This window comes from Ahaetulla prasina, chromosome 3 (assembly GCF_028640845.1).
Source record: "Ahaetulla prasina isolate Xishuangbanna chromosome 3, ASM2864084v1, whole genome shotgun sequence".
NCBI lineage: Eukaryota > Metazoa > Chordata > Lepidosauria > Squamata > Colubridae > Ahaetulla > Ahaetulla prasina.
In genome coordinates this window covers 167,202,521-167,218,343 of record NC_080541.1, presented here as the reverse complement: position 1 = coordinate 167,218,343, position 15,823 = coordinate 167,202,521, and the positions used below count along the sequence as shown (strand labels likewise).

The 15,823-nt window shown below is 38.3% G+C and overlaps 1 long non-coding RNA gene across 1 annotated transcript in view; it reads left to right on the top strand.

Moving 5' to 3' along the window:
• LOC131195912 (uncharacterized) overlaps positions 1–6,387 on the top strand; it is a 55,229-nt gene extending 48,842 nt beyond the window's left edge. The window contains exon 5 of the long non-coding RNA XR_009154575.1: positions 6,366–6,387. This is a non-coding gene — a long non-coding RNA (uncharacterized LOC131195912). The remainder of the gene's footprint in view (positions 1–6,365) is intronic.
• Positions 6,388–15,823: the final 9,436 nt, after the last annotated feature.

The window sequence follows — 15,823 nt, the reverse complement described above, 5'->3', positions numbered from 1 at the left end:
AGCGGTTCGAATCCCTAGTGCTGCCGTGTAACAGAGTGAGCTCCCGTTACTTGTCCCAGCTTCTGCCAGCCTAGCAGTTTCGAAAGCACGTAAAAATGCAAGTAGAAAAAATAGGGACCACCTTTGGTGGGAAGGTAACAGTGTTCCATGTGCCTTTGGCATTGAGTCATGCCGGCCACATGACCATGGAGACATCTTTGGACAGCACTGACTCTTCAGCTTTGAAATGGAGATGAGCACCGCCCCCTAGAGTCGGCAATGACTAGCACGTATGTGCGAGGGGAACCTTTACTTTTACCTTTTAAATATTAATGTCTCAGGAAAGTGTGGTAGTGCCCTTATGAGGAGACGTATGCAATGATGACAATATTCAAATGCTGCCATTTATACTTGCATCCTGACATGTGTCAAAAGTTTGTGGTGGTATTTGCTTCATGGCAACATCACACAAATGTCACTTTGTTCCTTCTTGCCCATCCTATGATATTCATAACTTAGACCGATTAACGTAACATTCAAACATCTTGGAAATTGGATGCATTGTGTTTCATAGAGTGTGCCGAAAATGGAAATATTTTAAAAGCTTACCAAATCTGCATTTTGTCTCCTGAGTCAGAGTTTGTTTGTTTGTTGTTGTTTTTAGCGTGTCCTTTTAGAATAATTTTGACACCGTTTGGTCATTAAGACAAAACTTTATTCAAATTCTAACCATTTTGAGTTTTCCTTTTTTTCAACAAAAAAAAAAGGGGGGGGCTAGAAATGAATTTCTACTCAACATTTTATGAGTCATAAATCTGAAGAGGATCCTACTTGGCTACACACTGTGGAAATCCATTAAAATGCTTGAATGCAAAATCTTTGCATCACATTTGTTTTGGCTCTAATCAGCAGTGAGAGAAAAGTAATGCGCAATATGTAGCAGAGTATAATTTAGATGAGATAAGGCATATGTATCAAATGTTACGCTTTTTGAAATTCAGTTACCCACATTGATTATGGCATCGGTAGTTCTGTTTCCCTCCTATGTTTCTGAAGGTTTTGCAGATATGGTTCTGCCACTATTTTCAGATGTTTCAGGCTTTGTTCACAGTTCTAGACTGACCCCAAATGGGTTTTTCTATTGGAAAGTTTTAGCACTGACTACAATTCTTGCCAAGTACAGGTAGTCCTCGACTTTCAACCAAAATTGAGCCCAACATTTCTGTTGCTGAGTGAATTTTACCCCATTTTACCATTGTTGTTAAGTGAATCACTGCAGTTGTTAAGTTACTAACACGGTTGTTAAGTGAATCTGGCTTCCCCATTGACTTTGCTTTTCAGAAGTTCACCAAAGTTGATCACCTGATCCTGGACACTGTAATGGTTATAAATATGAGTCAGTTGCCAAGCGTCTGAATTTTGATCATGTGACCATGGGGGATGCCGCATAGGTCATAAGGGTGAAAAACAGTCATAAGTCACTTTCTTCAGTGAGCTTGTAACTTTGAATGGTCACTAAGTGAACCGTTGTAAGTTGAGGACCACCTGTGTAGCTCTGCTCTGAGGAAAGGAAGCAGAATTTAGGATCTAGAAATGGAAGTGATTTTAGACTGAACATGATATTGGCCACCAGTAACAATCTGAGTTTTTTTAAAAAAAATAAGGGGGGAGGGAAAGCAACGTTTTATGATTACATAATGTTCCTATTTGACAAATATTGGACAAAAGGCCCATTTAATGACTCTTCATTTGGCATTTTGATGACCTGACTCGGCCCTATACATTTTTTTTCAGAAATAGGCTTAAAGGAATTAAGCCTGAAAATTTTGTAGACATAGACCAGTTTTTCTCAACCTCAACGACTTTAAATGTATGAATTTCAACAGAATTCTGCCTTCTGGGGAATTCTGGGAGTTGGAGTCCACACATCTTAAATATGCTGAGGTTGAGAAACACTGATATACATTGTCCCAATGCAACTTGAAACTATTACTGCAAGCTCCTAGTATTGAGAAAGTGTAAACAGCACCCTCAGCCATCAGAAAAAATATGATAGAATATATTTCTTCATTCTTTTCAAAATGGTGGCATTCATTTAGATGCTCAGGTTAGATGTCACACAGATCTGATGGAGTGGATCAGGGTTGAATTGCTTGACAGCACTTGTTTTGTAGTTCATAATACCCTGTTCCCAGGGGTGGGTTCCAATTTTTTTACTACCGGTTCTGTGGACATGGCTTATTTGGTGGGCGTGGCTTGATGTCATGTGACTGGGTGGGCGTGGCCCACTCAGGGCAGGGTGGGGTGGCACCTTGTTGTGAGTGACATCAAGTTGGCTATGCCCACTCAGTCACATGACCAATGCTGCAGAGACAGGGCTATTTCTCCTGGGGCACAGCCAGAGCTTTGCCGCCTCCTCTTTTCCTCAGAGGAGCTGCCTCCAAGTCCTTGCGAAGGCACACACACACACACACATAACATAACACAACACAACACAACAGACTCACACACAATGTAAAAGCAGCTGCACTTCACCCAAAATGGTTCCTGCAGCAAGCAGGAACCTCACACAGCCATAAAAAGTTCAAAAACCAACTTTCACACTTTCACACTTTCACACTTTACACACACACAACACAACACAACTGACTCACACACAATGTAAAAGCAGTTGCATTTCACCCAAAATGGCCCCTGCAACAAGCAGGAACCTCATACAGCCACAAAAAGCTCAAAAACCAACTTTCACACTTTACACACACACAACACAACACAACACAACTGACTCTCACACACAGAGACACAAAATGCCACATACAGCTTTGTGAGATTTTGTGTGTTTGTGTAGTTAGAGTGAAACACTACAGAAACACACCAAATCTCAGAAAGCTGCACAAATATTTTATTTTATTATTTTATTTTATTTATATTTTTTAGATCAGGGGTCTCCAACCTTAGCAACTTTAAGGTTTGTGGACTTCAATTCCCAGAGTTCCTCAGCCAGCAAAGCAGTTGCTCACTGAGGAGATGGATTCCAGGCAGGCAGATTCAGTTGCTAGCTGATGCAACTTATATAAAGCATGGCTTTGTCAGCCCAAAAGAAGCTGTAATGAGGTAAGTGAGGAGGAGGGGATTGGGTGGGCCAGAGGAAAAAAATATTTTAAAAGGCTCTTCTGACGACCCCAGCTGAAGTTGCTTAATCACAGTCCAGAAGCTCTTAACTCAGCTGGGATCGCCAGAGGAGACTTTTAAAACTTAAAAGGCCGAAGAGGTTGTTAAAAAAACAAAAAAACTTTTAAAGGGTTCTGATGATCCCTGCTCAGCCACACGATCATCAGAGGTGTTGTTTTTTTTTACTTTTAAAAGCCTTTTATTGGCTGAATAAAAGATGCCTTTAAAAGTAAAAAAAACCCGAACCTCTGATGATCGGGGAACCGGTTCGGGGGCATGACCAGCCAGCCATTACTACCGGTTCTCCAAACGTCAGCAAATTTTTACTACCGGCTCTCCAGAACCAGAGCGAACTGGGAGCAACCCACCACTGCCTGAGAACATCCTTAGGAGAAAGAAGGAGCTAAATTTAGCTCACATTGTAATTCGGGATGGGGGTGGGGGGGATTAAAGCAGAGAAATAGGTTAATTAAGTTTTGAAGAAGACATAATCATATTCATTTCATGCCTTAAACCAGCCCCAGACCTTTAGAATATGACTCTTGAGATTCTGTGTCCACACATGCCCTACAAAAGCTGGAGTAACGCTCAGTCCGAAAGAAATTATACATCCTTGTTTAGATTCTGCACTTCAAATATAAGCTGCTTTGGCAGATATATTGCAAATCACTTCAAACTATAAAGGTAAAGGTAAAGGTTCCTCTCGCACATATGTGCTAGTCATTCCCGACTCTAAGGGGCCAAAGACCCAGTGCTGTCCAAAGACATCTCTGTGGTCATGTGGCCGGCTTGACTAAACCCCAGAGGTGCACAGAACGCTGTTACCTTCCCACCAAAAGTGGTCCCTATTTTTCTACTTGCATTTTTTGTGTGCTTTCGAACTGCTAGGTTGGCAGAACCTGGGACAAGTAACGAGCTCACCTCATTACACGGCACTAGGGATTCAAACTACACTTCAAACTAGTCAATGCCAAAATGAAAATTGCTCCAGAGGTATGCTAACTGGAGATTATAGTTTAAGATTGAATCTTCAAAGTATTAGAAGCTACTCACAATTAATGGACTTTTTCTATCCATAAATGGACTTTTTAAAAATTTGCATATGTTATGTCTTGCTTTAACTAAGTCTCTGAGAATTCAGAGATGCCAGTAAACATTTTTGCAGGGAAAGTTCACAAAACAGCCACGGGTGGGAAGTCATAGCAATGTGGAAGATCAGTGGTCCTCGGGACTGAAGGACAATAAAACAGCCCAATAAAATGACTTGTACATCCTGAGTGTAGGGGTTTTTATTTTGCAAACCAATGGCAGGCCTCCACTAGCCATAGAAATGCAAGGGAAAATATTTAACATCTGTAATCAATTACAAGAAACACATGCACAAAGGTAAAGAATGAGAAGCAATGCCAGGCTATCTCAGAAAACAGTGGGGCTGGTGTACCGCCTGGGAATTAGTCAGATTCATAGCTAGCCTTGTACAAAGACTTGTGTACCCACTAAATCACAACCAGACAGTTATGATTACTTACTGATGGTTTTCAAGTATAACTTCTAGAATGCTAGAGTTGAAACTGAAGAATTATTAAAGAAATCAGAAGGGAAGAATGGCCTCAGGGATGAAAATGAGTTCCTTCTTTTGCACTTTGGCTAATTAAGGCTGATTTATTGTTATTATTATTACTACTACTACTCTGATATGTTTCATGGCCGAAGACTTGTGTGCTTATTTGGAGTGAAGTTTCGTGAAGGCGTCTATCTGATACCAAAAACCAAATTCTCTATTGGACATGTAAAACTCAGCACTTGCCGTTCTGCAGATGTTTTTATCTTGCTTTGGAGATGAAAGCACATAATTAGGATTGATCCGAGTAGAAAAGATATTAACCCTGACTTCCCTAGCTGTAATCTCAGTGAAAATGAACTTCTGTTTTAACTGTCCATCTTAGAGGGCAAGCTTGTCTAAACATGTTTGGAGTCCTGCTCAATTTGGCCCTGGATCAGATTAATCTTGGATCAGGTCCTGCTTGCTTTAGCAAAAAGGCACCCCACTAACCATTTGTGGAGGATGTGAATGTATGATATCATTCTCCGCCTGCTTCAGGTCCACCACATAGGCAGCCTCCAATTGTCTTTGCTTGCTCCTCATCCATGGTGGTGTTTTCTAACTTCTGTCTCCAGAAGAAGTGGTTGGTCTACTGTACTTCATTTTATTGAAGGCAATCCCTCTCTTCCCACCCTCTGTCCCCAGTCATTGGTAGTTGCTCTCTAAGGCCACTTTCGCTGGACTTCTGCACTCTCCCCTTCCGAAAGCATATTTCCATGTAAACTCTGAGCACACTTCACCTTGTGAGTCATTATTTCAAGCTTTGTATGGACTCCCTATCTTTCTGAAAATGTTTGAATTTTAGAACACTGACACATCAATTACCAAGATGAGTATACCATGATCAAGAATTTCAGTGTGTGTCAGAGTAATGAATAATAAGACATGTTGAAGAAGGAATTATTGTTATCAATTCTGTATGGGGAATGGAAAGGAAAGCCATTTTACTCTTCACCTCAGCAGAAAAATGCCTCAGAGTATTAATTTTCTGTTTAGGAACAAAAGACATGGGAATCCCAAGTAATACAAAATGGGAACCAAAAAGAGAGACTTTTTGAGAAGAAAATGGGAGAGAAGTAAGAACTTCACATAGCATAAAATAAACTCTTTGGAATAGCGTGAGAAGTTCCTGTTTTCTTAAATTGGCCTGTTAAAGTAAAAACACCCTACTGCCTACATGTTTGACATATTCTTACATAATGTATAAACAAATGGTTTATAGCCATATGTCAGACTAAGAATGGATTTCATCTTCTGCCATCAATCAAATTAGGTCAATGGATTATATGATTTTTATACATGATTATATGATATATGATTTTTTTAAAAGTGATTCCCTGCTTGATGACCAAAAGGGAGTTGTTACTCACAGTAAGAATGGCTTCAAATAGAACATTATTTGTATATATTCCTAGCTAACAAGAATAACTGAGCCAAATGTTTGCAAAAATTTTGGCTGAAAAAAACATTTCAGATGATGATGTAGTTATTTTTATATGGGTGTGTTAAAGTAAGGGCAGTAAAGCTTCAAAGTTTTATGAGAATAATTTGCCTAGTTAGGTATTTACCTTGGAATTAATGCAATCTTATTTGATTTATTTCTGTGTTACAGATTATAATTTCTTGCTATTAATAATTGATACTACGTGGTTAAATTGATTGATTTTGGTGCCAAGCTGAGGAAGCCAATTTGGTGTAGTTATTAAGGCACCAAGCTAGGAACCAGGAAATTGTGAGTTCTAATCCTGCTTTAAGCATAAAAATTCTGCTGGACCAGTCACTCATTTTCAACCTACCACACCTCGCTGGTTGTTTTTGTGGGAAAATAGGAGGAGGAAGAAGTATTTGCTATACTTGCTTTGAGTTGTATATGAAAAAAAGGTGGGATAAAAATCTAAAAACCCTGAACTTGGGTTTTGTTAGATAATAGTGCTATTTTACACAATACTTTTCTGGATTGTGATTATGATTGTAGGGAGATCAAAATCTGCTTGAACTAATTTTTAAAACATTAGTTTTAAACATATAGAACATTCTTCTATAAGAATGGGCAGAGGTATTTGATGAAATCGAACCGTCAAACATTTTCTGTACAAATAGAAGGATAATTGCACAATGAAAACTTATTATCCCAATAAGTCCCTTATGGGATATTAATTATCTGGTTCAATGTGGTTTGCTTCATGTATGGGCAACATACAACTCGTATGCAAACTCAAAGAGGTCTTCTATATCACCTCTATCACTAATACTCATAGTTAGCTGAAGGAAGGAAGGAAGGAAGGAAGGAAGGAAGGAAGGAAGGAAGGAAGGAAGGAAGGAAGGAAGGAAGGAAGGAAGGAAGGAAAAGCAACATCAGTTTTTTTAATTATTATTTTTTATTTGAATTTATATCCCGCCCTTCTCCGAAGACTCAGGGCAGCTTACATTGTGTTAAGCAATAGTCTCATCCATTTGTATATCATATACAAAGTCAACTTTAGTAATAAGATCATTAAGGAAGAAGAGGAGGCCTTCTCAGCTAGAGTTAATATGGGCATGAATGTAGATCACAATTTATTACATGATGTAGATTTGCTTATTGATGCTTTTATACTGGCACATCCAAACCAAAAATTGTCCCTTGGTGCTTCTTTGTGAAGGCTTCATAAGATCAGAGGAAAAACCTTGTTAGATCCAGACTATATTTCAGGTGATAGAATACAGGGAAGTCCAATAAGCAATTTTAGGAGCTGATCATTTCACATGGTAGAACTCAATATACTCTCTTGCTATATATGTAAAAGAGACAATATAAATTTTTGGATTCCCATATTCCAGAATAGAAACAATATGTGTTTTGACTTGATTTAGGTAGGCAGATTAGATAAACTATTGGACAACGGAATTTCTGATCCCTCTCATACCATATTTTTCAGACTATAAGACACACTGGTGTATAAGGCGCACCAAGATATCGAAGAGGTAAGCAAGAAAAAAAAGTTTTTGCCCTCCCTGGCCCTCAGGAGGACTCTGCAGGCCTCCCAAACCCTCTGCACATCCCATTTTTATGAAAAAGGGCCCGTTTTTTGCAAAAATGAGACAAATAAATAGGTTAGGGCTGTATTCGGTGTATAAGATGCACCAACATTTCCACCCTCTTTTAGGGGGGGAAAAAAGTATGTCTTATACTCCAAAAAGTATGGTAAATATAATTTTCAATCTCTTTCCCTGACCTTGTCATGTGAAATACTTTTCATGAACACATTTCTTGGCTGAGGATTAGCCCATGTTTCTATTTAGAACTAATTTCCATTAATTTAAAAGGAGCAGGAAAGCACCCCATTTCAAACAGTATTTCTCAAAGCAGAAATATATTTAGTTTGTCCAACCCTCTCCCTCTCATACACAACATTTTGGCACAAGTAAAGGCGTTGCTTCTTAAGCTGTCATTTTTGTTGAGGGCAGATCCCCAATTTTAGAACAATTTGCGGGCAGTAAAATATTTTCCCCACATGTTAGTGCTGTTAAAATCAGGTTTTCAAAAATAATAAACAGGGAAGAATTATTGTAACATGATGGAGGGTGGAAAGACCCTGATGAGATGCCTCCTTCCTTCCTTCCATCCGTCCTTCCTTCCTTCCTTCCATCCATCCATCCATCCATCCATCCATCCATCCCAATATTCTATGGGAAATTTCCATCTGTTCTGTTATTTCTAGTATTTAGTTGGTATTCAGCAGGCTTCAGTAAGCATGCTCAGTACTTGTACTTTGAATATATTTTTAGGATTTTCTCCTCTCCTATAACCATGTGCATATTACTACTTTCTTGACTGTGGATGATACCTTTTTGAACTCCATAAGGAATGACATTCGCTTCTGGGCCTCTCTGGGTTGCAAACAAGTTATGTGTTGCCCATACATGTGTGTATTGTACACCAGTTGTGCCTTTTCCAAAATCAGGGGCTTTGCTCATGGTCACTCATGTTCTGGTCACCTCCCAATTGGATTACAGCAGTGCACTGTATATGAGGCTTGAAGAGTATCTAGAAGCTTAATATAGTACAAAATGCAATGGTGCAAATAGTTATGTGCAGAAGAAGCATGCTAAGAGTCCAATCTGCTAAGGAGCTACACTTGGTGGGACCTAGGAGGCTTCTCTACTATGGTCCGTGTCTTATGGAACATCTTACCCCAGCCATCTAAAGTGAGATTAGCTCCATTCCTGTTGATTTTGTAGAAATGCCTCAAAATTTAGTTATGTGATCAGGCCTGGGGACCCCAAGAGACTAGTAAGTTACTGAGATGGCTCCGTTGCTGTTGACATCTGCTGCATTTGGTTTTTATATTTTTCCTTAAATTAAAAAGTAATGTTTTTATATGTTAACTGTCTGTTGTATACTGCCCAGAATCACTTTTTCATGAGATGTTTGTGTGTGTTTATAAGTAAACTAAAAAGTAAAGTAAAAATAAAATAATGAAGATAAAATAATGCAGCACAAGGTGAAATTAACCTATGGAATAACTGCATAATGAAATTAGGGACATTTATTGATGCATAACAAGATTTCCATCTGAATAAACATGGCTAAGACTGGATTGCATTGTATCTTTCAGAGTTCTAGCTATTTCCTCAAAATGGCAACCTGTCTGATCAGAGATAGGAACTGTATCTTACAGGGTATCAATATACCAATCTGAGTCCATGAGGATCGCAAGCCAGAACAGCAAGTATTTAAATTGCTTGACAGCAAAAAAGTTCTCCTTAGAGTTCAATTATGAATGTGCAAAAAGCCACCATTTGGCCTTGTGGCTCTGACTTTACTGTGCAGGCAACATCTTGAGATGGAAAGCTTTTGTCTTGAAAACATCCATGTGGACCAGTGCCTAGATAGCCTTTGATGAAAATATCTTCTCTGCCTGTCTATGCACAAAGGCTGAAATATTTTTTTCACCGTTTTTGATAAATAGTTTCAATAATGCCTCTTTTTTTCACTTACCATGAAAATGTCCATGCATTCTTTTCTATTGGTTTTACATCTTTTCTTTCTGAACTGCTTTTACTTGTCAACTGTGATTCCATCTAGATCAGGGGTGGGCAATGATGGCCATTTTACAACCTATGGACTTCAGCTCCCAGAATTCCTGAGCCAATCAGTTGCCCACCTCTGAGCTAGGTAGGTTCTCTGTGAAGGCCTATAAGAATGAAAATGTTGTGTGTGGTAGGGGAGGACAAAGGTTAGTCCATAGTGAGGAGTGAGTGAAGATAGAGCATGGATAAAAATCACTCTGTTTTCTTTTCTTTTGTCTCCTTTTCCTTTCACTACCAGAAGTTTGAAATGATTACTTCCAGGTGTTATAAAAATTAATTCAATGAGAGACATATTCACTAATTCTGCATTACTATTAATCTTCTCATCGTTCCTATCACCCATCTCCTCCCACTTATGACTGTATAACTAACTTTGTTGCTTGTATTCTTATGATTTATATTGATTGTTTCCTAATATGATTTGATTGCTTATTTGTACCCTATGACTATCATTAAGTATTGTACCTTATGATTCTTTAAGAATGTACCTTTTTTTTTATGTACACTGAGAGCATATGCACCAAAGACAAATTCCTTGTGTGCCCAATCACACTTGGCCAACAAAGAATTCTATTATCTATCTATCTCAATATACTAGCCAACACAGTATCAACAGTAGAAACCTTCAAATTTCTAGGTTCTACCGTATCGCAAGATCTAAAATGGACAGCTAACATCAAAAAAGTCATCAAAAAAGGACAACAAAGAATGTTCTTTCTGTGCCAACTCAGAAAGCTCAAACTGCCTAAGGAGCTGCTAATCCAGTTCTACAGAAGAATTATTGAGTCTGTCATCTGCACCTCTATAACTATCTGGTTTGGTTCTGCAACCCTACAAGACAGACACAGATTTCAGAGGATAATTAGAACTGCAGGAAAAACAATTGCTACCAACCTGCCTTCCATTGAGGACCTGTATACTGCATGAATCAAAAAGAGGGCTGTGAAAATATTTACAGACCCCTCACATCCTGGACATAAACTGTTTCAACTCCTACCCTCGAAACCACCCTACAGAGCACTGCACACCAGAACAACTAGACACAAGAACAGTGTTTTCCCGGATACCATCACTCTGCTAAACAAATAATTCCCTCAACACTGTCAAACTATTTACTAAATCTGCCTATTATTAATCTTCTCATCGTTCCCATCACCCATCTCTTTCCACTTATGACTGTATGACTGTAACTTTGTTGCTTGTATCCTTACGATTTATATTGATATTGATTGTTTCCTGATTGCTTATTTGTACCCTATGACTATCATTAAGTGTTGCATCATTAAGTGTTAAATTTGTACCCTATGACTATCATTAAGTGTTGTAAGTGTTGTACCTTGATGAAGGTATCTTTTCTTTTATGTACACTGAGAGCATATGCACCAAGACAAATTCCTTGTGTCCAATCACACTTGGCCAACAAAGAATTCTATCTATTATCTATCTATCTCAATATTCCTTAAAGCAGTGTCCTATCTTCAATAATGACATTTGAGGGTAGAGGCCAATTTAAATTCTATCCATCAAGTGAACATGTACTGGTCTGAATCCAACATTCCTGCCTTTAAAAGGTAACTTCTTTCTTTTCACATAGCAATGATTAAAAAAGTGTATAAGTCATATATAGTGCCCTTGCTTGCTTCTGCGGGATATAAAGACAAGCAGAGATCACTTTGTTTTGTATGTACATATTTGTTGGAAATATGTCCAGATATACACAAAGTACAACTACAAGATGAATTATGATGCAGACATGTTTCCAGGCAAATGTTTTCTCTTGAAAAATAAAGCAATATGTTTCTAGAGACCACTTGGATAGTCTGAAGACTTAACTTAATAAAACATTGACATCCTTGTAACCATGAATATATGATGGATCTGATTACTGTACAATATTTTATTCAATACTCCACAAAGGGAACAAACCATCAACTCATAAGGTCAATAATGACAAACATTTCTCTGTCTTTTAAAACATGGAAGGAAATATAATCTCTAAAGAGTGGCTAAGTATGAAATGGTCCCATCACATATCCACCAGGCAGGGTGCATCTGGATTACTTTAGCAATCAGAGAACAGAAGCAAAGCATGTGATTTCTTCAGAAGGTCAAAGGGCAAAAGTGACTGTGATTAGTTTATAATTCAGATGAAATGGGGGCCACAACTCTTTTTTTTTATTTTAAAAGCCTTTGAATGAATTGGGTATTTTTGATCCTCAAAACTTTAGTTGTTAGATTATGTTGGAACAATTTATTTAGATGTTACTTTAATGTTAAATCTGTTTGTTTTATCTAGTTTTGAATCACCTTAAACAACATTTAATCTTGCAATTAAGCAAAAGCAGCTGGTAGTTATAGGAAAACATCCTGTTTTTACAGTGGAAACTGAGATTCTGGAAATAATATAAGAGAACCTGTCTGATAGTATTCTTCCATTCATGCTTCCCAAAAACTGATATTGAGCAATATATTGCCTTAGATGACTCAAAAATAAGCCTAAATTACATGGCTTTGATTTACCTCTGCAGTGCTTTGGGCTACCAAAGTGACACAATTATCCTTATCATAACAAGAGGCGATGGAAGCAACAGAGAAAGTACACTGAGAAAATAGACTGAAGCAATGTTGCCCTTTCCCTGGCTTTTACTAGCAATGGAGGGATTATATTCCTTTATGAAGCAGCTTCAAGCAGCAATTCCTTGAGCCTTTATAAATTGAAGCAGCCCATCAAATATGTGCACAATGAGATCCATCCTGATTAGTAACTCTTATGGCTTTCTGGTTCAGAGCTAGCTCACCCCCTGTTGTGCCCCTTAGAAAGCACACAAGTGTGAGCCAAATGGGTTAGAAGTCTTAGGCAGCTAAACTACTACTCTGTATTAGTATTACAGTCTCCAGGATATTGTAACCTTACTAAATTAACTAACTAACTAACTAATTCACTCACTCACTCACTCTTACGGCCTTAGCTTCATGAATTTGCTTAACTTCCTTTTAAACCATTATAGGTTCACTTAACTGAGTTGTAGCAAATTCAGGAAGTTAACTAGGAAGAGCATAATAAAATACTCCATTCTACTATCGCATCCTGAAAAGCTGTAGGTCTGAAGCCATGTATAAGAAGAATCATAAATATTGACATATAATTTATTTCCAGGAGATGGCGTCTTGGAAACATGATTGCAGTACTATTGGGTTCAGTTGATGATGGATGGGTGGGATAAGCAACTATTCAAAAGAATAAGGATTTGTCTCAGTTGATATACATTCAAGGCAGGTAACAAAATCCAAATCCAAAACAGTATATAAAAATATTTAAACTATAGATTGAATTGAACAAAATAAACAAATGTAATAAATATTTGTTTCACCCCATAACTGCATTAATTTTCTAGCTAGATGGCCCTGATTGTTAGGATGATTTTTAAATAAAATTATGCTACATCATTTCTCTGATTTAAGTCAGAATTCTTGAGAAAGCAGATGTTCTTCATTTTGTTGTTTGAAATGGAAGTTTTGGTAGTTGTTCCTTTTTGCTCCTTGAAACATGTAAACTGGCCAAGAATATCTTGAAATAATCTTTAATGATAATTAATTATACCCTCATATATACTCCACATGGAAAGATTGATTTACAAAAATGGATCTGAGGGGTTCTAACAAATTGTTCCATGCATGAAGGCCATGTGCAACTGGATTGTAGGGTCCCTTAAGGACACAGTTTGTTGAGGCCCTTCTTCAGGGGATTCATGTTTCTACATGATTTACTTCCAAACCTGATACCCTCTGAACAGCTGTTTTTTAAAATACACTTGTCTGATCTCAAAAAGCTAATAGGAGTCAGACACATTATTAATCAGATGGAAGAACATTAGGAAATTTTGGATCAGCGGCCAAGACTGGCTCACCAACCAGGAATAGATTAAGAAAACAAAATGGATATATGTCCATGTAATATTCAGGAATCAAAGTCAACATGAAGGAGACTTGGTTTTATTTGTAAGTGTGATTACACATAGCTGAGAAATCCTGAATGAAGAACATTCCCAACTGTGATGATCATTTTCTTCCAGCAAGTATACAGCTTTAGGAGGAGAACTCAGGAAGTTAAAGGAGAAAAGTGATACAGATCTAACCAGTAGGATCAACCCTATCAAGCAGGATGAGCAATAGCACAAACAAATTGCTCTTATGTCTAGCATAGTCTGACCCATACGTTTAGCTCTTCACATTTCCTGTAAAAGGCTTTTGTGAATAAATCTATGTATCAACATCAGACTGAATAATTCTAAACATAACATTGCACAAGATACAGAAGGTTTTTGCCTAGCTAACATGATTAAGAAAACAAGAATAAACTAACCTTTAATGAACTTAGAGAAGTATAGGAAAGATATGTTTGCTAAAAGAGTAACAGTAGATCTTTTCCAACTATGTCAACAGCCCAAGGCCAAAATGGGTTTCTGAGATGAAAATGGATCATATAGAAATCAGACCTTAATCATCACTAATAAAAAGTCAATATTATAGGGAGAAAAAAGCAGCCAAACACCTGCCTTCACCAAGTTTTGGAGATCTTTAATCTGTGCCATATTAAGAGTCGTCGCCTGTATGCAGTGGTGGGGTTCAGCGGGCTTGCACCTATTCGGGAGAACCGGTTGTTAACTTTCTAAGCAGTTTGGAGAACTGGTTGTTGGATGAAATCTTATTTTGTTTTTTTCCACTTTACAGGGCTAATCCTGTAAGGAAGGCAGGAAGGAAAACTGCTGTTGTTTTTAGCTTAATCTTTATTGCTCTGCTTACAGAAACTGTCTCTCTGGTTAACCCTTATTACATTGTGACAGCTAAGGCAAAGCGTCCATCGACGTGAGTGACATTGAGTTGGCCACACCCACATAGTCACATGACCATCAAGCCATGCCTACCCAGCTGGTCATTAGGTCAGAGAACCGGTTGTTAAATTATTTGAATCTCACCACTGCCTGTATGTATATCACCTGGATGGAATTTTTCATGGAGCTTAAATTCATTATAAAACATCCTTAATCAGGCAAAACTCTGCAAATTAAATTGGATTTGCATTACAAAATAGTTACCAAATTCAGGCATCTAGGAAATGCTGGTGGCAGGTTGTGTGTGTATTTGTGCATATGGAAATCTGTAGAAAATAGGAACCCTCAATCCTAGTTGAAGTAAACAATATTAAAAGAAGGATTTGACTAAAGGTTTGGTCTTCCTGGAGGCATTTGGCTGACCACTGTTGGAAACAGGATACTGGACTGATGGATTTTTGCTCTGAAAAGTTCTTAAGGTTCTAAATTTAAATGTTTATTCATTGGCCCTGAGGGTACCTGACTTGAACACATAAGAATAAGCTAAATGTCAGAGGAAATAAACAGATTTAAGTACACAATGACAAAGTGAGTATGGAGTTATTATGTGTTGTGGTCCGCTGGTGGCTTGTGGAGCTGGCAGCAGAGTCAGACAGTGAGGAGGCTGGGAAGAAACATGGGCCAGTCCTGGAGTCTGGGGAAGGCTTGGATGAGGGCTCTGCATCAGAGGCAGAGATGGGGACAGGGCCATCTTGAGTTATGTGCTGACTCCAGAGCCTCCCGAGTCGGACATCAGTGAGACAGAGGAACAGGGGGAGCCTGTTCCCAGTGCACGCATGCACAGAGCTGCCAGAAGGCAAGAACAGTTAAAACAAAAGGGATGACTCGGGAGTAAAGCTTGGAGATGATTTTTATGACATAAAGGAGGAGCAAAGGTACATGAGCCTTTGCAGGAAGCAACTTTGTTCATTCTGTCGGTTTAAATTCTGAAGCTCTGTTTTGACTCTGTGCTCCATGTGGCCTTGCAAAGCTAATTGTCAATTAGGTCTTTTGCAGCGTGTCAAGGGAGATAAAGGTGGGTGCTTATCAGCCTTCTCCTGAAGGACTGTGGCAGACTTCTGTGGACTCTTTACAAACTATTTATGACTCATTACAGGCTGTGAAT